Consider the following 23,190-nt stretch of genomic DNA (forward strand, 5'->3'; position numbering starts at 1 on the left):
CTTCTCTACCACCCCAAACTTCTAGTGCCAGGAGCCCAGGACAGGCTCATTTCGTGACATCACATCTGACCCTTTACCTTTAGGACATTCCAGGTGGGTCTTTACAGTAAATAAAGGAGTATTCCTGGATGTCACCCCTGTACTAGTATAGCTAGCAATAACTTCATATATACTTAAGTGACAGCATACCACCTATGTTCCCCACATCCCATACATATGTCCCCAACATCCCAAACTAAATGCTGTCCTCGTGCATATTGCTCTTAGCTAGATCTCCAGAAGGCCCATGGCCTCTCCAATGTCACTTGACATCAGCGGAAAGTGGAGGGGAAGTGAGGGGAGAGACAGAGAACTAGTTACAGTATTTTACCTTTGAAATTTCTATAAAAACAGATTACCATGAGAGCACACAGTAGTCCCCTCCTAGCACCATGAAAGGGGACAGTGCAATTGAGGGGCCCTGAAGCTTCAACTCTGTTTAGTTTCATGATAAATGCACCTCTGCAGACAAACATTTATTGAGCATCCCTTACATGCCAGGCACTGTTTGGGCACTCAGAATGCAGCAGTGAATAAAATAATGAAAGCCCATGACCTCATGGGACTCACATCTAGTCTGGTTAAAATAGGTGTGTTTTCCTGGTTTGTGAGGACAGGAACATTGGATGCATTGGCCACCACTGCCTGACTCTCAATAAATATTTGTGGAATGAATAAATGAAAGATGGAATGAATGAAACATTTCAGAACTAAAAAGTATTTTGGGGTTGAGATTTGGTATGTCAATGAAATCCAGCACAAATTACAAAGTTGCTACAAAGCCTATGAAAAATTCTAAGGACGATAATAACAGGGGTGTTACCCCACCATTTTCCAGGACCCAAGCAGGGCTATTGTTCTGACATGTATTAACCTTGGCGGGCAACCAGAGATTCCTCTTATTTTCTGGAACTAAATTGGCACTCCAGCCTGTACACCTCCAAGGCAGGCCCTCCCTCAGGTTTGGAAGGTTAAAGAGAGGGAGAGACAAGTGAGAACCAGTCCCAGTCCTGTGTCACCGACTCCTCCTGCTTCTGCCTGCTGGCTGCAGCAGCTACTGGAAATGTGGCCCTCACAGCTGCTCATCTGTCATGTCATTCACTCCAGGTGATTGGGTAACCTCTCCCTCCCATCAGCCCCTCCACCACCACTCCACAGTCACTAAACCTGCAATGTTACTGCACCTGAGTCCATCTTCCCCTTTATTCCTGTTAAGATGGAGTGAGCCCCAGCTGCTTTATTTATTAGCTCTGTAACATGGAGCAATTGTGAGGGCCTCAGTTAAAGATTGGCCCCATTTTTTTTTTTTGAGACGGAGTCTTGCTCTGTTGCCAGGCTGGAGTGCAGTGGCGCAATCTCTGCTCACTGCAACCTCTGCCTCTCGGATTCAAGCAATTTCCCTGCCTCAGCCTTCCCAGTAGCTGGGACTACAGGTGTGCACCACCACACCCAACTAATTTTTTGTATTTTAGCAGAGATGGGGTTTCAGCATGTTGGTCAGGGTGGTCTCGATTTCCTCACCTTGTGATCTGCCCACCTCAGCCTCCCAAAGTGCTGGGATGGCCCCCATGTTTAAATGAGAAGAAGAATAGTACCTACTTTCTAGGGTGGTTGTGGTCATTAAGTGAGATGAAAAAGCCAGGTGCGATGGCTAATGCCTGTAATCCCAGCACTTTGGGAGGTTGAGGCAGAAGGATCGCTTGAGCCCAGGAGTCTGAGACTAGCCTGTATAACGTGGTGAGACTCTGTCTCTACACGAAATAAAAAAAATTAGCTGGGCATGGTGGCACATATCTGTAGTCCCAGCTACTTGGGAGACTGAGGTGGGAGGATTGCTTGAACCCAGGAGGTCAAGGCTGCGGTGAGCCATGATTGCACCACTGCACTCCAGCCTGGACGACTGAGCAAGACCTTGTCTCAAACAAACAAACAAATAAATAAACAAACCAAAAGAGATCATGGAAAAAGCACATGAGCCTGGCACAAGAAACTTTGTTGAATTATTACATTAAATTTAATAATTATTTATTTAATTGCTTTTTAAATTTAATTAAATTATTAATATTACTGTTACTATGATCATTTCTGTCTGAAGCCAATGCCTTCCATGTATCTTCCCTTTTCAGAAACTCCACTCCACTCAGTTATTCACTCTCCCTGTTCCTTCAGCCTCTCTTCTACAGGCTCCTACCCATTACCATATGAACAAATACAATTCACTTCCATTTTTTTTAAATTACAACATAATTAAAAACTTTCCTTGACCTCACCTTCCCTCCATCTGTCATTCTTCTTCGACTGCAATCTTTCGAGAGTAGCTTGCATTCACTGTCTCCGTGACGCCGTTTTCCTCCCTTCCTTTCTGCGTCCACCCAGCACTCCTGGGAGCCAGTCTTAGCAAGGTCACTAAATCCTCCCTGTGGCTGGATCCAGTGACTGCCTTGAGTCTTTTCCTCCTTGACCTCTCAGTAGCTTCCCAGGTTGCTACTCCCTTGATTGTTCCTCCCTTGATGTTTTTCATCCCTGCTCTTTTGTCTTTAACTCCACTTTCCCAGCCCCTCCTCCCAGTGTCCTGTGTGGGCTCCTCTCTCTGTGAGTTCTTTGGCTTCTGCTCATCCCCAGTTGTCTGTATTCTCTCCTGGTCTAGCCCTTGTTTGGTTCTCTTCTTATTCTTCCCTCTCCTCTGGTTCATCCCAATGACTCTGAGGCTTCCATTATCATCCAAAGCTGGAGATCAATCATCCAGCGCCGCCAGTCCAGACCTCTCTTCCAGGCTCCAGACACATAAATCCAGCTGGCTGCTGCCATTCCCCATTTATATTCCCCACAGGCCCCTCAACATCCACATGCTCAAAATAAGCTCATCATTTCCCCCTGTAAGCTAGTCCTTCCTCCTGTTTCCTATTTCAGTGAAGGGCATCTCCCTTGACCCGGTTGCCCACACTAAAAACTTGAGTCTCCCTCTACTTCCTCTTTATCCTATCAATTAACAAGGCCTGTCCGTTATCCCACCTATAAATCTCTCAAATCCATTTGTTTCTTTTCACTTACAGTTACTAGTGTCTTGTAACTGGCCTTCTTGTTTCCAACTCCCTCCCTCCTGCACGATGAAACGCAGACTCTAGGTGGTTGGGTGGGCCTGGAGGGGCAGGCTCTGCTCGCTGTGATCCGCCCCTGCTTACCACTCCAATCTCAGGTCTTTTCTCTTTGCCACCTGACCTTCGCTCCAGCCACACGGCTCCACTCTAATTTTCCAAAAAGTCAGGCTCCTTCTTGTCTTTGGGCCTCTGATTCTGCCTCTCACTCTAAGTAGATTAATCTTTTCAGCCTTAAGTTTTTGTTACCATTGGGGCCATCCCCCCCACCCCCGACAGCTCCCTGTATTTACCCTGCTCTATCTAACTTTCCCCGCACTGTGCTCCAACTACCTGTTTGCCTGTCTTCTCATCTAGTCTACAAACCCTTTGATGAAGGGACTCAGCCTCTTTTGCTCACTGCTGAACAAGGCTCTAAGTAGCACCTGGCTCGAGGTAGGTGCTGGACACATGATTGTTGGGAGAATGAAGGCCGCTGGTTCCTCCACACCCATGCAGTGAGTAGAAACCTGGTCCTTGGAGTTACCGCGTAAGCTTTTCGCGTTTTTTTTTTTTTTTTTTTTTTGGAGACAGTTTTGCTTTTGTTGCCCAGGCTGGAGTGCAATGGTGTGGTCTCAGTTCATCAAAGCCTCTACCTCCTGGGTTCAAGTGAGTCTCCTGCCTCAGCCTCCCTAGTAGCTGGGATTACAGGCATGTGCCACCACGCCAGGCTAATTTTGTACTTTTAGTAGAGACGGGGTTTCTCCATGTTGGTCAGCCTGGTCTCAAGCTCCCAACCTCAGGTGATCTGCCTGCCTCAGCCTCCCAAAGTGCTGGGATAATAGGCGTGAGCCACCGCACCTGGCCCGCATAAGCTTTTTAAGCACCTCTTTTCTGATAGCTCAACACAGACCCACACATTCTTTCCACAGCCAAGCCTCAAACTCTGAGCCAGCGGGTGGAGAAGAGAAGAGGCGGGGTGACCTTCCTTTGGAAGAGAACTTGGATTCTCACTTTTCTGAGGTCAAGTCTACCAGCTCCCTCCCTCATTCATTTCTTCTTCACCCCTCAGCATCAATATATCATCAATTACATACTTTGCCTTCCTTTCTGTGTCAGAAGAAGAGGGGTCCCTCCTTCCAGCCAAGGTTAGCCCTTCTATTAGAACCCTTGGTTCTATGCCTCTTAGGAAACATCATGCACCCACTGCCCCCCTCTCTTCCTGTTTAATAGCATCCTCTCGGTGGTCTCCTTCCTTTCTGCAGATACATAAGCTGAAGTGTTTTCTATCTTAAAAACATTCTGACTTTTTTTTCTTTTTTGATACAGGGTCTCACTCCTGTCACCCAGGCTGGAGTACAGCAGTGTGATCACAGCTCCCTGCAATCTCTACCTCCTGGGCCCAAGTGATCCTCCTACCTCAGCTTCCCAGGTAGCTGGGACCACAGGCATGTGCCACCATGCCTGGATAATTTTTGTATTTTTTGTAGAGACAGGGTTTTACCATGTTGCCCAGGCTGGTCTCAAACTCCTGGGTTTGAGCAATGAGGCCAGAATGCTGGCCTCCTTCCAGAATGCTGGCCTCCCCAAATGCTGGGATTACAGGTGTGAGTCACTGTGCCCAGCCAATAGATACTTTTAAAAAGGATTTTCCACTATACTATCTGCCTCCATTGTTTTACCCTCTTGCTCTTGCCTCCTGGCCCCCTCTCCTTCCCATCTATATTGAACACGCTTTCTTTAAGGTCACAAATGACTTAGTCCAGCTCACGTTTGAGGCTTGCCCCTACTCTTTACTGACATGTACGCTCCAGGTTTCTGTCTCACCTTCCCTATCGTCCAACAATGGTTTATTGAGGACCTGTTCTGGGTGCAGCTGGGTGGTGGGGAAGAAAGAATTATCAAAAAGTGGCCTCTGAACTCAGAGGTGTGACTAAGATACACACACGAACACTACTGAACAGTGGATGGCAGAATATAAGGGCCAAGTTAATGTGGCAAAGACTGTGCTTCCCATCAGGGAAGACAGAACAGCCAGGCTAAAACAGCCAAGGAAATCTTGAAGCTTAAGTTACGAGCTAAACTAAAATCTATGACAGGTGGGATTTTTGCAAGAGGGAATGGAGTTGGGGAGCAACTGCCAGGTTACAGTAAGACAGGAGCAAGGCCTCTACCATCCAAGATTCCTTCAGAGGTTTTCTTCACACTAAAGTGTAAATGACTGAGAAGGACTAATATGTAACCTATTTAAATTGTGCTTGCATTTTACATTAAAGCCTTCAACTAAGAAGATGAACCCTTTTTTTTTTTTTTTTTGAGATGGAGTTTTGCTGTTGTCTTCCAGGCTGGAATGTAGTGGTGTGGCCTGGCTCACTGCAACTTCTGCCTCCTGGGTTCAAGCGATTCTCCTGCCTCAGCCTCCCGAGTAGCTGGGATTACAGGCATGCACCACCACACCTGGCTAATTTTATATTTCCAGTAGAAACAGGGTTTTACCATGTTGGACAGACTGGTTTCAAACTTCTGACCTCAGATGATCTGCCTGCCATGGCCTCTCAAAGTGCTGGGATTACAGGCGTGAGCCACTGTGCCCAGCCTGCAGTCTTAATGATAGAATTTCAGGCATTTCCTGAGTTAGAAAAAAATGTAATGGTAATGAGAAAACAAATAAAACTGACTCATCCCTCTCACTCTCTGTTCAGTTTGCAAGTTTTCCCATATAAGAATCACGCATGAGGCTGGGCCCGGTGGCTCGTGCCTGTAATCCCAGCACTTTGGAAGGCTGAGGCGGGTAGATCACCTGAGGTCAGGAGTTTGAGATTAGCCTGGCCAGCATGGTGAAACCCTGTCTCTACTGAAAATACAAAAAGTTAGTGGGGCATTGTGGCATGCATTTGTAATCCCAGGTACTCTGGAGGCTGAGGCAGGAGACTCACTTGAACCCAGGAGGCAGAGGTTGCAGTCAGCCAAGGTCGTGCCAGTCTGGGCAACAAGAGCAAAACTCCATCTCAAAGAAAAAAAAGAACCATGCATGAATATACCAGCCCTGCTGTGCAAATATTTTCCTTGATCTGAGGTCAGAGCCAGGCCTCGGGCATATACAATCACCGCACATCCTCCCAGCAGGCCATTTGCTCTCAGTGTAGGCTTGATATCCATCTCTGTTCAGTGTGCTGTTATATTTGAGGTGTTATTTTAATCAAAACTATGGTTTTTTTTTTTAAAAAAAAAACTCATTTTTTGCAAAATGGTTTGCAAGTAATAATAACAGCAGACGCTTAGCTAGTGTATACTAGAGACAGATTCTGTACTCAACACTTTGCATATAGTTGCCCCCACATAATCTTTCAAAAGAGCACTGTGAAGAAGTTTCTTTTATAATCCCCATTTACACATGAGGAAACTGAGGCAGCTGGGTTAAATAAGTTGCTGGGAAGTTAAGGAGTTAGAATCCACTCAGGAGGTGGGGGTGGGAGTACATGGCTTCCCTCTTGCTGGAGTTCCTATTGACCTGCCGGTTTCCAATCCTGATGACAGTGGCTTCTGAGCTCCTGAAGCTTCAGAAATGTTTACATTTTATTAGTGTAATGATGGTTTTCGGTATCTAACCCATAGCAGTGCTTCTCAAACTGTGGCAAGTACTAATTTGATTTTATTTTTAAAAATTTCTGGCCAGGCCCAATGGCTTACACTTGTAAACCCAGCATTTTGGGAGGCCGAGGTGGGAGGATCCCTTGAGCCCAGGAGTTCAAGACCAGCCTGGGCACCATGAGACTCCCCATCTCTTAAAAAAAAAATTAGCTCGGTTTGGTGGCTCACACCTATAGTCCCAGCTGCTATCAGGAGGCTGAAGCAAGAGGATCACTGGAGCCCAGTAGTTTAAGGTTGCAGGGAGCTTTGATCGTGGCACTGCATCCCAGCCTAGGTGACAGAGCAGGACCCTCTCTCAAAAAAGAAAAGTGTCCTAATCATTGCATACAAACAATTTGATAATTGCTATAAGAGTTTCTAACTCCTCTCAATTTCCGTACTTACCTTGTGCAGATGAATAGTGAACACTTTGCAGGCCAACACTAGTTCAAGGATGGTATTTTGATGAGCACCAATATGTGGTATCAACAAAGCAGCTTCATGCTTTTAAAATTTCATTTCATTTGTTCAATACATATTTTTTAAATACTTACTACACAGCAGGCACCCAACTAAGTGCTACAAATCAAGTAGGAAGAAAGAACATCAGGGCCTTCATAAAGGTAACATTCTAGCAGGGAAAGCTGTCTTGAAACAAGTCACTAAAATTAATTAATTTTTATAATTAATTATAAAAATAAATACCACTGGGTGTCGTAGCCCACACCTGTAATCCCAGCACTTTGGGAGGCCAAGGTGGGTGGCTCACCTGATGTCAGGAGTTCAAGACCAGCCTGCCCTATATGGTGAAACCCCATCTCTACTAAAAATACAAAACTTATCCAGGTGTGGTGGCACGTGCCTGTCAGCCAAGGTTGCACCATTGCACTCCAGCCTGGGCAACAAAAGCAAAACTCTGTCTCAAAAAATAAAATAAAATAAAATAAATAACAATTAAAAATAAATGCTAAGGAGAAGATCAGAATACTCAGAGTTCCTACTGAGGTACCCAAAGTTAGCCTGATGGGTAAGGGAATGCTTTTCTAAGGAACCCTTCATCTCAGAGCTGAAGAATGAGCAGGGGCTGCAAGGGGAGAAGGAGGGACATGGAGAGAGCCCTGGAGCACAGAGACACCCAGGAGGCTGGAAATCCTGTCCTGCAGGTGTCTAAAGCCCATGCCAAGGACGGCGCATTTTATCTCAAGAGCTACAGACATCTCCTGAAGTGTTTTAAGCCGTAGGTGGGCAAAATGGTCAGATTTCCCTTTTAAAAGTCATACTTTTACTTTCCCAATAATTTAAACACAACAGATTTTCATAATAACGGTAACAGGGAACTAACGATTCATTACAGAGATGTTCACATGTGAACAAGAAGTCTGGGACAGCTATTCTATTGCAAGAGTTATTTGTGATTCCCATGGCTCTACGAACACATCCTGTAGACAGCCACTCATATCTCCAAAGAGGTCGCTTTGCTTCTCCTTCCGCCTCCTCTGCTCAGTCCCTGCCATCCTCTAAGCAGCACCTTAGAAGAGTGGCGGTGCTGCTCCCACTCCTCTTCTAAGAGAACCGCAATTCAGTTCAAGCCAGCAATATTCCCAGGAAAAACTTATTTCTAAGCCTATTGAAGGTGACCATGTGACACAGTTCTGGCCAATGGGAAGACAGCAGAAATTGAGCATTCAGGGAAACCTTTTGCTTTCCAGATGAAAGGAGGCCGTCCGGCTGCTCAGTCCTGTCCCCTTCTTCCTACCTTAAAAATCAGTGGTGAGCCCCAGAGGTGGTGCAGCCATCTTGCCACCACGAGGCAGCAAGCATGAAGATGAAAATCCAACGTGGTAAGGTTGGTGGGACAGAAAGAAACTGAGTCCTTGAGGACTCATCCTGGACTGTCCACTTCTGTTCTTCTTGTTACATGAGAAAAATAAACCCCTATAGGCTGAAGCTGCTATAAGTCTGGTTTTCTGATACTTCAAGTTGAAAGTAAGTGAGCTTCTCAATTGGAAATGAATGGTCCACAAAATCAGATCAACTTGCATAGCACTGTATTCTCCCCACTGTGGCTGTTCCCATCTTTGAACATTTAGATATTTCAAAGGAAAAAGGCTTTTCTTTTATTTCTGACACTGCGTTGCCCTTCTCACCAGGAGCTGTAACGGGATAAGCAGGCTCTGTCATGCGCCTTTTGTTTCCTAAAAGGGGAATGCCGGCGACAAGGCTTCTTGTGGAAAATGCTGATATACTACACCACATCAGAATGTGCTGTTCTCATTTATTTTTTAATACAAACCCATCTTTGCATGTGGGCACTGGCAAAGAGTTGATGGTTACGAAATATTGGGCGACAGTGGTAATATGGGAGGTGACACACAGCAAAAGAATCTCGTCTTCAAATTACATAGAACGCAAAACCATTGTGGTTCTGGACATAGCTCCCACATTTTTTCCATATTTATCCAGCGGGGCTCCAGTGAATTGGATGGTGACTTCCGTTTGTTAAGTGAGTGTGTAAAACTCCTGGAAAGGGGTGTGTGAGGCAGCGTGTAAAAGCCACGGTCCCCAGCCTGCTGCCACTACCTGAGGTCCATCTCCCTCTGCACCATGAGCTCTGTGGAGAAACAATGAAAACAGTTCATACGACATTCAGGGAAGAAGTTTAGGGAGTAGTTGTCAGAAATGATGCATGCTACAGTTACTATATTCAGTGCCAAAGCAATTCATTTATCTTTACAGACACACACAAGCAGAAAGGGTGAATTCAAAGGTAGTCCGCCAGGCAGAGAAAACATTGCAATTCTAAACACACACTGTCAAGAAGTCCATATGTCCGCACTGTAAAGGGCTTTTTTAAGATTAGAAGCTGTCTTTCAAACACAGCAGCTTCTTCTAAAAATAATTCCATTTGATCAGACAAAGTGGGAAGAATGCTACTGGTTGGTATCTCAGGGGCAAAGATAGAATCAAAACAGAGTATAATCTCTCATGCCTATAAAAGGGCCCCAGGAAGGACGATTCATCACAGAGATGTTTTAGAGGAACACATACACTATTAGAATGGCCAAAGGAAAATAGAAAATGCTGAAATACATGCAAAATGAAGCCTCTGTGGTTGATAATGAGGCTGAAATCTCACTGATGGGGTCTGGTTTAATTCTGAATTAACAGAATGAAGCTGAAATCCCCCGACCTTGAGGCAGCAGCTGAAGACTTCGATGTATGTACATTTTTAGTCACTCAACTTTTGTAACATCTGGAGCATGATTAATGCCCTAAGGGGTTTAAGAACTTCTGTTGGCACTAATAGTCATTGGTTGCCACTGAAAAGTGGCTCTGCTGCCAGCAAAACAAATGGTCAGGCATGTAAATCCCCTCTGAGGGTAGAAAAGGGCATTTTGCCCATTTGAGTTTCCCCTTGGAAACCATGTGGTCAATTTTCCAAACTATGTTTGAACTTCACTGGGTTAGATGGGCTTCCTGGTATTTCAAAGAAGTTTAGAAAATCTTTGGAAGGTCTAAAAGTTTCAAGATCGTAATTTGGAGAAAAAGAAATATTATCAATATATGTGAAGAAAAATACCTTAGGAAAATTCAAAATATTAACAGCAGTTATATGTGGAGTAGTAGAATTACTACTTCTTTACACATTTTGCATTTTCCAAAATTTCTATTACAAGCATACATTATTTTTATAATAAAAAACTTTATAAAATACTTTTCAGAAGAAAAAAATATGTTTCAAGATTCCTTCAAAAACCAGGCAGCCTTCTATAAAGAAAAAGGTGAGTTAACCCCAGCATGGTGGCTTATGCCTGTAATCCCAGCATTTTGAGAGGCTGAGGCAGGCAGATCACTTGAGGTCAGGAGTTTAAGACCAGCCTGGCCGACATAGTGAAACCTCATCTCTACTAAAAATACAAAAATTAGCTGGGCATGGTGGCACACACCTGTAATCCCAGCTACTTGTGAGGCTGAGACAGGAGAATTGCTTGAACCCAGGAGGCAGAGGTTGCAGTGAGTCAAACTCGCACCACTGCACTCCAGCCTGGGTGACAGAACGAGACTCCACCTCAAAGAAAAAGAAGAAAAGTAAAGAAAAAAGGTGAGTTGGATTCCACTTTTGCCACTCACTCGAATGTAACCTTGGTATTAGAGATAAACTGTGTAAGATTAAATTAAATAAAGTAACTGCAGGGATACAAGGCATATTGTAAATGCTTAATATATGTGAGTTAGCACCATTATTCCACCTCAAATGATGTTCAACATTCAAAACTGTATTCACAGGACCCCAGGTATATAATTCTATTCTGATGGGAAATTTATCTGATTTTTTTTTTTTTGAGAGGGAATCTTGCTCTGTCGCCCAGGCTTGGAGTGCAGTGGTGCAATCCCAGCTCACTGCAACTTCCACCTCCTGCGTTTAAGCAATTCTCTGCCTCAGCCACCCGAGTAGCTGGAATTACAGGCACCCACCATCATGCCCAGCTAATTTTTAGTAGAGATGGGGTTTCACTATCTTGGCCAGGCTGGTCTTGGACTCTTGACCTTGTGATCCACCGCCTTGGCCTCCCAAAGTGCTAGGATTGCAGGCGTGAGCCATCATGCCCGGCCTTTACCTGAATTTTTAAAAGGAAGGAAAACTGTCCTGAAAACAGGATTATAGGATAGTCCTTTTATATTGCCAAAGTGTGGGAATTCTTCCTTTCTTTCCAATGCCATAGTGAGGAGGAAGGCAGCACAATGAGAAATGTACACAAATTGACTGGATGCCACTCTCTGGGATCAGAATCTGGCTTCCTTTCACCTCCCATTGGCTTCTAGACAGATGAAAAATGTGACACTCTCATGACCACTTGTCAGGGATCCCCATGCCTGGGTCAGGTGCAGTGATGTGGGTCACAGCAGCTGCCATTGCCACAGCTGTTGGCCATCAGCCCTGGCAGGGCCTATTTTAGGTTTTACTGAGTATTTCTTGCCCCACTAGCAAAGCTCTGAGAAATGCTTTGAACTATCCAAAGACCAAAAGGCCCTCCCAGCCTCCACTCTTAAGAGACCAGACTTCTGCTAACTTAGCCTCAGTGAGGGTAGGGTTTCTCTCCTGCTGGGCAGAGACTGTCCTCCGCTAGGCCATGGCTTTCAGGGAACAGAACCATAAACCTCCTTTCTCCAAGTCAAAACCTTTTGGAAAGATTTCTGCTCAATTTTTCTAGTCGTTCCAGCTAAATATGTCTAGTAATAACTCTTTCCCTGCAGTGAGGGTAGTGAATCAGGGTCTGAAGAGTTGAGGAGGAATAGTACTAGCTAGATTGATTACACTTACTCTGTGCCTGACATTGTGCTAAGCAACTTCTATATTCCCGTGTATATGTCTCACAACAACCTCATGAGGTAGATACAGTCACTATTTTATCGAGTACTGGCCCCAAATTACTGTGACTCCACAGTCACCTTGTCGTGTATACAGGCCTAGAAGCAGCCTCTGCATTCTCTCTCTCTCTCTCATAAGATTTATCAAATGATTACCAGTTAAAAATGAGCAGGTTTGAGCCAGCCAAGTGCAGTGGTTTACGCTTATAATCCCAGTGCTTTGGGAGGCCAAGATGGGAGGATCACTTGAGCTCAGGAGTTCAACAGCAGCCCAAACAACCTAATGTGACCCTGCCTCTAAAACAAATTTTTTAATTAGCTGGGCATGGTGGTATCAACTTGTGTTCCAGCTATTCTAGAAGCTGAGGCAGGAAGATCTCTTGAGCCCAAGAGTTTGAGGCTGCCATTATCGTGCCACTGCACTCCAATCTGGGCAACAGTGAGACCCTGTCTCAAGAAAATAAAATAAAAGAAGTAATTTGGGGTATTCAAGGGAGCAAACTTTGTTAAATCATTTCCCTTTATTCGCACTCTTCCACCCCACTGATCCTGGGTACTTTTCTAGATGATCTTGCATCCAGGTTTCAAACAGGATTTCTTTATGTCATGTCCCTAAAGATGGATGCTCTGAATTGTTGGACTCAATTCTCTCCTAAAAGCTGTAATATTCTTTTTTATGGCCTGGGGAACAAATGTGCTTCCAGAGTGACCAAAAGATAGGATGGGATAAAAAAAACTGGCCAGAACCATATGCGCTGAATTGTTTAGTGTAACGAGAGCCCTATGGAGCCCATTATTCATTTATCACACAGGCATCCCTGGGCAACAGCTGACAAGTGCAAAACAACGCTCTGCACGTTACCTGACTGTCAGGACACTCGATTCGGGCCAGCCATGGCAGCCCCTTCCTCCATTCTCCCTTCCACCCACATCCCTCAAAGCCTGCTCACGGCAAACATATGGGAGCCATTCAGGCTAACTGCCTCCTTTCCAATGTCCGAGTTCTGTTGACAACAGGGGATTTACAACTGCCCCAAATGGAGCATTGTGTTTTCTTTCAGATTATTCCAAGTTTGGGGCCCATTAAAAGTTTTGTAACTATATAAATATTTATCCAGAGCTTTTGGTTACTATATAAACATAACAAACATGACATTGGACCTAAATGCTGTAATTCACATAAAAGTCTTCCAGTTAAGAAAGGGGCAAACTAATAAAGGGCTTCAGAAATGGTTATTTTTAATTGTGAAATATTTTTTATGCTGGGTTTAAAAAAGACCAAAATATGTTTATTCTTGACTCTATGTGACTCTTCAGACCATCAGCCAGCTTGCTTAAGCATGTTCCTGGCCTGCAGAGACATGGGAGAGAATGTGGATGATGCAGTAGAAGGCTTCACCTTTGTGAATATGCTCAGGCCAACAGCTGGAAACTTAGGATGAGAATTGCTACTCTGAGCTTTGTCACGAAGGCCGTGTGTGTGTGTGTGTGTGTGTGTGTGTGTGTGTGTGAAGTTCATGTCCTTCAGAGCTGTTAGGGTTGTCATTTCTCTTTTTTTCTTTTTTAAGACAGGATCTCACTTTGTTACCCAGGCAGGAGTGCAGTGACACAATCAAGGCTCCTTGCAGCCTCAAACTCCTGGGTTCAAGTAATCCTCCCACCTAAGCCTCCTGAGTAGCTGAGACTACAGGTGCATGCCACAACACCTGGCCATATGGTTTGGCTGTGTCCCCACCCAAATCTCATCGTGAATTCCCACGTGTTGTGGGAGGGACCCAGTGGGCGGTAATTGAATCATGTGGGTAGGTCTTTCCTGTGCTGTTGTCATGATAGTGAGGAAGTCTCATGAGATCTGATGGTTATTATAAGGGAGAGTTTTCCTGCACAAGTTCTCTGTTTGCCTGCTGCCATCCATCTAAGATGTGACTGGCTCCTCCTTGCCTTCTGCCATGACTGTGAGGCTTCCCCATCCTTGTGGACCTGTAAGTCCAATTGAACCTCTTTTTTTTTGTAAATTGCCCACTCTTTGGTATGTCTTTATCAGCAGCATGAAAATGAACTAGGATACCTGGCTAATTTTTATTTAAAAAAAATTTTTTTTTTATAAAGACGTTTCACCATGTTGGTCAGGCTGGTCTTGAACTCCCGACCTCAGGTGATCTGCCCACCTTGGCCTCCAAAGTGCTTGGATTACAGGCGTGAGCCACCACGTCCGGCCTCTTTTAAATTTTTTTGTAGTTATAAGGTCTCACTGTGTCGCCCAGGCAGGTCTTGAATTTCTGGCCTCAAGTGATCCTCCTACCTTGGCCTCCCAAAGTACTGGAATTATAGGTGTGAGTTGCCGTTCTTGGCCTCTTTTTCTGCTTAAGGAGGCCCACACATAACTTTGGTCTTGGAGGACGTTTCTTGCTGAACTCTCTGACCCTCTGTAGAAAGCAGTAGGTCTAGGGAGAAAGCAAATTCCTGGGTTCTGTCCTACTTCCTAAACCCTGGCCTGGCACCATCTCCTGCATCATTTTCCAGCTCTCCATTCCCTTTATCCAGTGGATAAAGTAAGATTGGCCCTTCTTTATTCTTTGTAGCAGATCAGACTGGAACCAGGAAACTGATTGCTTTTCTGTTTGATGGTACTTGGTAAAATGAAGCAAACCCTGTAGTGTTGACTTAAGGTTAAATGGGGAGAGTGATGATTTTGTGTGCTCTGGCATGATCTTATCTGTTGGAGGTAACGGAGGCAGGCCCTGGGGTCTGGTAGAACACAGCGCTGTGAAGCTCATACAGCTCTGCAGGGCCTTGACACAACAAATGCTGGAGACTTCATTTCTTTAAAGGACTTAGCTAATGGTCAGTTACTATTGTTAGAATATTATTATTCCCATGCTGTATATAAGCAAATGTTGACAGAAAATGGTTTAATGACTTGCTCCAAATTTCATAGCACACCAAGATTATAGTTACAGAAAAAAATACTAGAATTTCTTCTTTTCTTTTCTTTTTTTTTGAGACAGAGTGCAATGGCACAATCTCAGCTCACTGCAACCTCTGCCTCCTGGGTTCAAGTGATTCTCCTGCCTCAGCCTGCTCCCTAGTAGCTGGGATTACAGGCACCTGCCACCATGCCTGGCTAATTTTTTTTTTTTTTTTTTTTTTAGTAGAGACGGGGTTTCACCATGTTGGCTCTAACTCCTGACCTCAGGTGATCCACCCACCTTGGCCTCCCAAAGTGCTGGGATTACAGGCAGGAGCCACCACTCCCAGCCTAGAACTTCTCATTTTCAAACCCATGCTTTAGCAGGGAGACTCAGCTGTAAATAAACATGCTTTAAATGCACAGTAGGAAAATCAGAGAAAATAACATTACAGAATCTAGCATCTTTTAGAACCTTTGGATGGAAGTTTCTTTTTTTATTCCCCCTTGTGTACTGTTTGACAGTTTCACTGCTAACATTTTAACTCCCCCACTTCTGTATGCACCCTCTAAGAGGTGATGAGTCACTGTTTTCTTTCCCTAAGGACCTAAGGGGCAGAAAGGTTCAGGATTTAGCCCAGGACACATTTTTAGAGATAGAACTATGACCAGAAGTCCTAGATATCCTGACTTTAGATCAGGGCTTTTCTCACAATGCTAGAAACTGACTATGTGAGTTCTGAGCAACTATTACACACCTGCACGGATTTTATACTGTGCTGGGTCAACTTGCTTTAGCTAGAATGGTTTTCTCAAGTCCCCTTCTTTGTATGCCTCTGGGTGAGACTTGGTCAAAAGAGAAATTTGTGCAAGATTAGGAAGGTGGAAGTGAAGCAACAGCCACTACTCTCTGAAGGTCACTGTGGTTCGATACTATGGTTGGCAGGTGCAGGGGTGCTGGTGGGTTCCAGCTTGTTCAGTTTCCCATTCCATATCCAGCAATTCTTCCTAAGATCATCAGTGTGGCCAGGCTCACCATCAGGCACAGACTTTTTTTTTTTCCTTGAGAAGGAGTCTTGTTATTTCACCCAGGCTAGAGTGCAATGGCACCATCTTGGCTCACTGCAACCTCTGCCCCCTGGGTTCAAGCAATTCTCCTGTCTCAGCCTCCCAAGTAGCTGAGATTACAGGCATGCTCCACCATGGCTGGCTAATATTTTGTATTTTTAGTCGAAATGGGGTTTCACCATGTTGGCCAGGCTGTTCTCCAACTCCTGACTTCATGATCCTCCCACCTCGGCCTCCCAAAGTGCAGAGATTACAGGTTTGGGCCACTGCGCCTGGCCAGATACATCACAGGCTTTTCTACCGAGTTTACTTTCACAGTGCCACTTCAGCAACTAGACATGCCTAGCTGCCCATATTCCTTGGCAAACATTGGTCCGTCCACATCACTGGTTCAGGAAGGCTGATTTGTGACAGATCCTTTGACTCCCTGTCATGCACCCTTACTTCCCCAGCTTCTCCCACCATTGCCTAATATATCTTTCAGTACTTACACATGATTCCACTCCCCTGGTTGGGTCCTGACAGAGAGAATACCAACATGGGCCGGGCATGGTGGCCTATGTCTTTAATCCCAACACTTTGGGAAGCCAGTGTGTGAGGATATCATGAGGCCCGGAGTTCGAGGCCAACCTGGGAAACATAGCAGGACCCCATCTCTAAAAATAAATAATTTAAAAAGGGAGGGAAAAATAGAATAAGCAAGATGATGCACCATGAAAGCTACAGAAGAAACATAAGAGAGTTCCTGCCTTCAAGGGGCACATGGCTATTGGGAAGATGGAGCATTTTAACACAGCCAGCTGGGGACTCATGCAGCTTACATTAAAGTGACAAACGCATGATGCAGTCTTTGCAGCCCAAGGTGTCTAGTGTCTCTTCGTGCCAGGCATGAGGAGCTGATTGAGAATGGTTGCAGTCAGCATTTTCCATGACCAATGGCCACATTTAGACCCAAGTAGAGACAAACATTTCCCTCCTCTGTTCCAGGCTTTTAGGATCCTTATCAACATAAGAATGGAAGCAAGTTACCTATATATTGGGCCAAAATATTGAGTGCAGATGAAAATAAATGCTGACATTGAAGATTTCTCATCCAGCCAGCAGAAATTTCCCTGGCCTGCCACACTTGGGTAACTTGAGTTCTGGAATTCCAGACTTGGTTAACCCCAACCCACAAATTTACTGGACTTACGAAGCTGAGCGAAAGTACTGTTTTTCTCCTTGCATTCCCAATATGTTCTGTTCTGAGCCAACACTACAGAATTTATTTCCCCTGAGAGTTTAACCCACTGTATGGAGTGATCATAGCTCTCTGTTTTTTTATATTTACCAAAAGTTTTTCACAGTACAAATTTTATATCTGACTTGGCTGGAAACTTCCCCAGTCACTCAGTCTAGTCGCCCATTTTGTCGGGCCTCAGTTTCCTTCGAAAACTTACCTCTTTGGGGAGGTGCTTGGCTACTAATCCAGGTAAGACCGCTGAGTGAAAGGTGATATGAAAGCACACAAATGATCTGGATTCTTATCCCCTGGGGAAGTCCAGGCCTCAGGCCACAGCAATGCCACAGCTTCTGGAAGCTGCCTGGGAACTGAGGTTTTATTCTCCTGTGTGTGTCTACATGCCTGGAGTGTTGACTCTGGAGACCTAAGAATACAGTAAATGACATCATAGGCAGCTCAGTACAATGAAGATTTATTTTTAGCTATGAACCTCGTCTGTTAAATGATCTGAATTTAAAAAGAAAGAGGACAGGAAAAAGAAAAGAAATGTAGACGGCAATGAAAGAGTATAAGATTCCTGTTTGATCTTTAAAAGCACCAGAGCGAAAGTCAAGTACAGCTTTCTTATTTCTTTTCAACCCAGGGGAAATGTATGAAGAGTGGAGGATATGCTCTCTTGTGAGAATTCTGTTCCTTCCCTGCAGTTACTCATTTTGAGAATGTGGCTCCCAGTGTCTACAGTGGACGTGGGCCCATTTGTCCCTGGGCTTCTTTTTCACTTTATTTTATATTTTGAAATGGAGGCTCACTCTGTCGTCCAGGCTGGAGTGCAGTGGTGCAATCTCAGCTCACTGAAACCTCCGCTTCCCGGGTTCAAGCAATTCTGCCTCAGCCTCCCGAGTAGCTGGGATTACAGGCACCTGCCACCGTATCCCTGTAATGTTTGTATTTTAGTAGAGACAGGGTTTCACCATGTTGGCCAGGCTGGTCTCAAACTCCTTACCTCAAGTGATCCATCGGCCTCAGCCTCCCAGTGCTGGGATTACCGGCGTGAGCCACCGCACCCGACCTGGACTTCTTTAGATTGTATTTTTTAGTAATCTGTCCCTGTTTGTCATGGTGTCTTATGAGCCAATGTCTAAGGGATCCCTGCTCACTCCCCATTTTCATGCTGTATTGAGATAGGACAAAGAGAGGAAAGAAGACGTGGAATTTTGGGAGGCCAAGGAAGGAGGATTGTTTGAGCACAGGAGTGCGAGACCAGCCTGGGCAACATAGTGAGACGCTGTCTCTACAAAAAAAAACTTTAAGCATTAGCCAGGCATGGTGGTGTGCACCTGTAGTCCCAGCTACTCAGGAGGATGTGTGGGGAGGATGGCTTGAGCCTGGCAGGTTGAGGCTGCAGTGAGCTGCGATCACATCACTATACTGCAGCCTGGATGACAGAGTGAGACCCTCTCTCAAAAGAAAAAAAATACAAAAAGACAAGAGGCCAGGGAGTAGGATCAACGAGAAAGCTGGGTTGCTAAGTCAAGGGAGGGAATGCAGAGAGTGCAAAAAAGATGGAGAAGGGGGACACCCAGCTAACGGCAGTGCTCCAGGGAAGAACCTCTAGAAGGATTGTAAAATGTGCTCATTTTGTGGTGGCTTGTTGATATAGATTATACTTCAGGGCTGGGGGCCAAAAACATCAGCCCAGCTGTCTTGAAAGCAATGGGGAATATCTGAGGCCAATTAGGACAACTGCAAAAGTAGCATGCTATCACGGCATCAGATAGTCAGGATACCTGGGTTCTAGTCCCAGTTTTGCCATTAAATCACTGTATGGCCTTTGACAAGACACTTGGGCTCAATTTCTTTCTCTATAAAAAGAGAAGTCTGGACCAAGATAGGAGTCTCCAAAGTCCCAAATACTTTCCAGAGGACCAAAGCTGGTGGTGTGCTGCAAGCCAAGCCTGGCCTGGGCCCTCCTGCTGCCCTTCCTACACCCTGCGCAGTCAGCTACACATCTGGGCAGGGAGGGAGGTACTCTTAAAAGTCTTCTGCCTTCCCAGGCTCTGGGTAATACATATTTCCACTTCAAACCCCAAATCTCAGTGATCTCAAGACCTCAGAAATCCAAAAGTAACTTCTCAACCCAAAAAGGATGCAAATTCTAGAACTCATTTCAATGACCCTGAGACTTCTCTCAGTTCTAAAATTCTGGGACAGGGGGAACCATGCATGGATCCTTGACCAGGCATCAAAAATGTCATAGGAGTGGGACAGAAAATATGGTCTAATTGTCAGGAACTGTACGTCTAGTTGAAGGAAAACAAACCATCAGCAAACACCAGCCTGCCTTTCCTCTTTAGCCACAGCCCCAGCTATTTTTAGGACCTTGGACTCAAGGTGAGCTGCTCCAGAGATGCACTTTCTAAACTGAAGGTGCATTTATAAAAGTGAATGATTACATGAGATTCTCTGTGTGTGTGTGTGCATGCGCGTGCACGTGTGTGTGTGTGTGTGTGTGTGTGTATTTTTAAAGACTGCTCTGATTGAAACAGAAATGGCCCAACGTTCTGGCCACCCATGCATCCTCCTTGCTTTCATTGTCTTAGTGTGTTAGGAAATGACACTGAGGGGCTTGAGGTCAACTCGAAAGATTTCCTCCAGAAGAGCTGGGTTCCAAGGAACCCAGTTTGAGAGATGGGAAGTAGGGCCCAACGATGATGTCGTGAAAGCAAAACTAGGGCCACTGTGAGCGCTACAATGATGAAATCGTGCTCCAGGTCACACCGGTGTCAGACACAAGCTGTGCTCCTGGGCTGCCATTATTACAGAGGCTTGTGTGTCACCTGATTTTTATTTTTATATTTGACTGGCTGTATATTATGATCGATTGAGTTAATAACACAAACCCCAATTACAACATGGTTACCCTGGAAAAATACCATCTGCTTTATCAAGCAGTTGCAAGGAATGCATTCCTACCAAAAGCACTGGTGGGAAAAGGGCCACCCTGGCCCAGACACAGCCACAGAACAGCACTGCAGGGACCTGGACAAAAGGCATGAACAGGGGCTCCCTGGTCACAGCATGGCTACCACCAGCACCCAGTACCCGCAATTTTCTCTCAACTTCTAGTGAAATATGAAGGAAGAATGAGGCGTGTGAACCAAAAGACCCAGAATTGCAGCTCAAGATTAAATTATGAATGACATTAAAAGGAGCTCTGGGCTGGACGTGGTGGCTCACACCTGTAATCCCAGCACTCTGGGAGGCCAAGGCGGGAGAATCACCTGAGGTCAGGTGTTCGACATCAGCCAGGCCAACATGGTGAAACGCTGGCTCTATTAAAAATACAAAAATTAGGCCAGGTGCGATGGCTCACACCTGTAATCCCAGCTCTTTGGGAGGCCAAGGTGGGCAGATCGCGAGGCCAGGAGATCAAGACCATCCTGGCTCAAACTAAAACCCCGTCTTTACTAAAAATACAAAAAATTAGCTGAGCGTGGTGGCATGTACCTGTAGTCCCAGCTACTCGAGAGGCTGAGGCAGGAGAATCGCTTGAACCCAGGAGGCGGAGGATGCAGTGAGCTGAGACCGTGCCACTGCACTCCAGCCTGGGCAAGACTTTGTCTCAAAAAACAAACAAACAAAAACCACGCTATCAAAAATACAAAAATTAGCTGGATGTGGTGGCGCAAGCCTGTAATCCCAGTCACTTGGGAGGCTGAGGCTGGAGAATTGCTTGAATTGGGAACCTGCAGGACAGTGGTTGCAGTGAGCTGAGATCATGCCACTGCAGCATTCAGGAGCCCATAATCCCAATGCCAGATGGTCAAAGGAGTAAGATACTCAGTTGGGGTCAAAGAGAAATGAGGCAGGAAATGGGGAGCGGGGCTGCTGTCCATATTGAAGCAGTGTCAATGAATGGTTGACACCCTCCTTGCTTCTGTCTTCAGCAGCGATTATACCTTGAAAAAAGAAAGAAAATAAAAGGTACCGTGCCTAGCTAAGAGAGGGGAGTATTCCCGACACATATTGATTCCTGACAAGAGTAAATACAAAGCTAAAACAAAATGGGGCCATAGTTTTCCTCCTATACCCTGTCAGACCAAATCAAGTTTCTTGACTTCTAAACCCTCCCTAAAGCAACAATCTTCCAATTTATGCCTGGATTAAATACACAAAATGCCATAGAATGCAATGTAAATTCGCCAACAGGTACCTTGTAAACCTCTAACAGAGCCAGGCATGGTGGCTCACATCTGTAATCCCAGCACTTTGGGAGGCTGAGGTGGGTGGATCACTTGAGGTCAGGAGTTCGATACCAGCCTGGCCAACATGGTAAAACCCATCTCTACTAAAAATACAAAAATTAGTCAGGTGTGGTGGTGGGCACCTATAATTCCAGCTACTTGGAAGGCTGAAGCAGGAGAATAGCTTGAACCTGGGAGGCGGAGGCTGCCTAGTTAAGCTGAGACCATGCCACTGCACTCCAGCCTGGGCAACAGAGTGAGACTCCATCTAAAAAAAAAAAAAAATTCCAATAGAATAAATGAGCAAAAAAACATGAATAGACATTTCACAAAGGGGATTAATGGATCCTAAAGATATCTAAGCCAGCCGAGCATAGTGGCTTACACCTGTAATCCCAGTGCTTTGAGAAGTCAAGACCAGAGGATTGCTTGAGGCCAGGAGTTTGAGTCCAGCTGAGAAGCATAGCAAGACCCTGTCTCTAAAAAATTTTTTAAAAATAGCCAGGTGTGGTGGTATGCACCTGTAGTCCAGCTACTGGGAAAGCTGAGGCAGGAGAATCTCTTGGGCTCAGGAAGTCAAGGCTGCAGTGAGCTTAGATTGTGCCAGTGCACTTTAGCTGGGTGACAGGATGAGACCCTGTTTCAAACTGGGGTGGGGGGGAATATATATCCTAGCTAATTATTCCTCAGGTAATTGCAAATGCAGATGCAATGAGATATTCTTTTACACCTATCAGATTAACAAAAATTAAGAACTCTGATGATACCAAGTGTGAGAGAGGCTATAAAACTACAGGACTTATTTCACATTTCTAATGGGCATGTAAATTGGTATAAACAGTTTGGTATAAACAATGCGTCATTTTGTTGTAAAGTCAAACATGCATATGACTAGGACATCGCAGTTTCACTCCTGGGTATAGTATTCCAGATCTGGGTTTTTTCAAACATCTACAGTTTGGTGGTATAAACAACCTTCTTTTTTTCTTTTCAGAAACAGGGTCTTGCTCTATCACCCAGACTAGAGTACAGTGGTGCAATCATAGCTCACTGCCGCTTCCAGCTCCTGGGCTCAAGCAGTCCTCCTACCTCAGCTCCTGAGTAGCTGGAACTACAGGCACACACCACCAAGCTGAGCCTTGCTAACTTTTTTTTATTTTTGTAGACATGGGGTCTCACTATGTTGCCCAGGCTGGTCTTGAACTTCTGGCCTCAAGTGATCCTCCTGCCTCGGCCTCCCAAACACTAGGATTATAGATGTGAACTACAGCTTCTGGCCTCCACCAACTTTTTTTTTTTTTTTTTTGAGGCGGAGTCTCACTCTTTTGTCCAGGCTGGAGTAAAGCGGCGAGGTCTTGGCTCACTGCAACCTCCGCACCCCCAGGTTCAAGTGATTCTCCTGCCTCAGCCTCCTGAGTAGCTGGGATTTATAGGCACGCACCACTGCAGCTGGCTAATTTTTGTATTTTTAGTAGAGACAGGGTTTCATCATGTTGTCTAGGCTGGTCTCAAACTCCCTCCTCAGGAGATCCACCCACCTCAGCCTCCTTAAGTGCTGGGATTACAGGCGTGAGCCACAGCGCCTGGCCAAAAGAAAACTTTTTAAAGACAAGAAGTCACAAATTTAAGAGAGTG

This window comes from Callithrix jacchus, chromosome 19 (genome assembly GCF_049354715.1).
Source record: "Callithrix jacchus isolate 240 chromosome 19, calJac240_pri, whole genome shotgun sequence".
Lineage (NCBI taxonomy): Eukaryota > Metazoa > Chordata > Mammalia > Primates > Cebidae > Callithrix > Callithrix jacchus.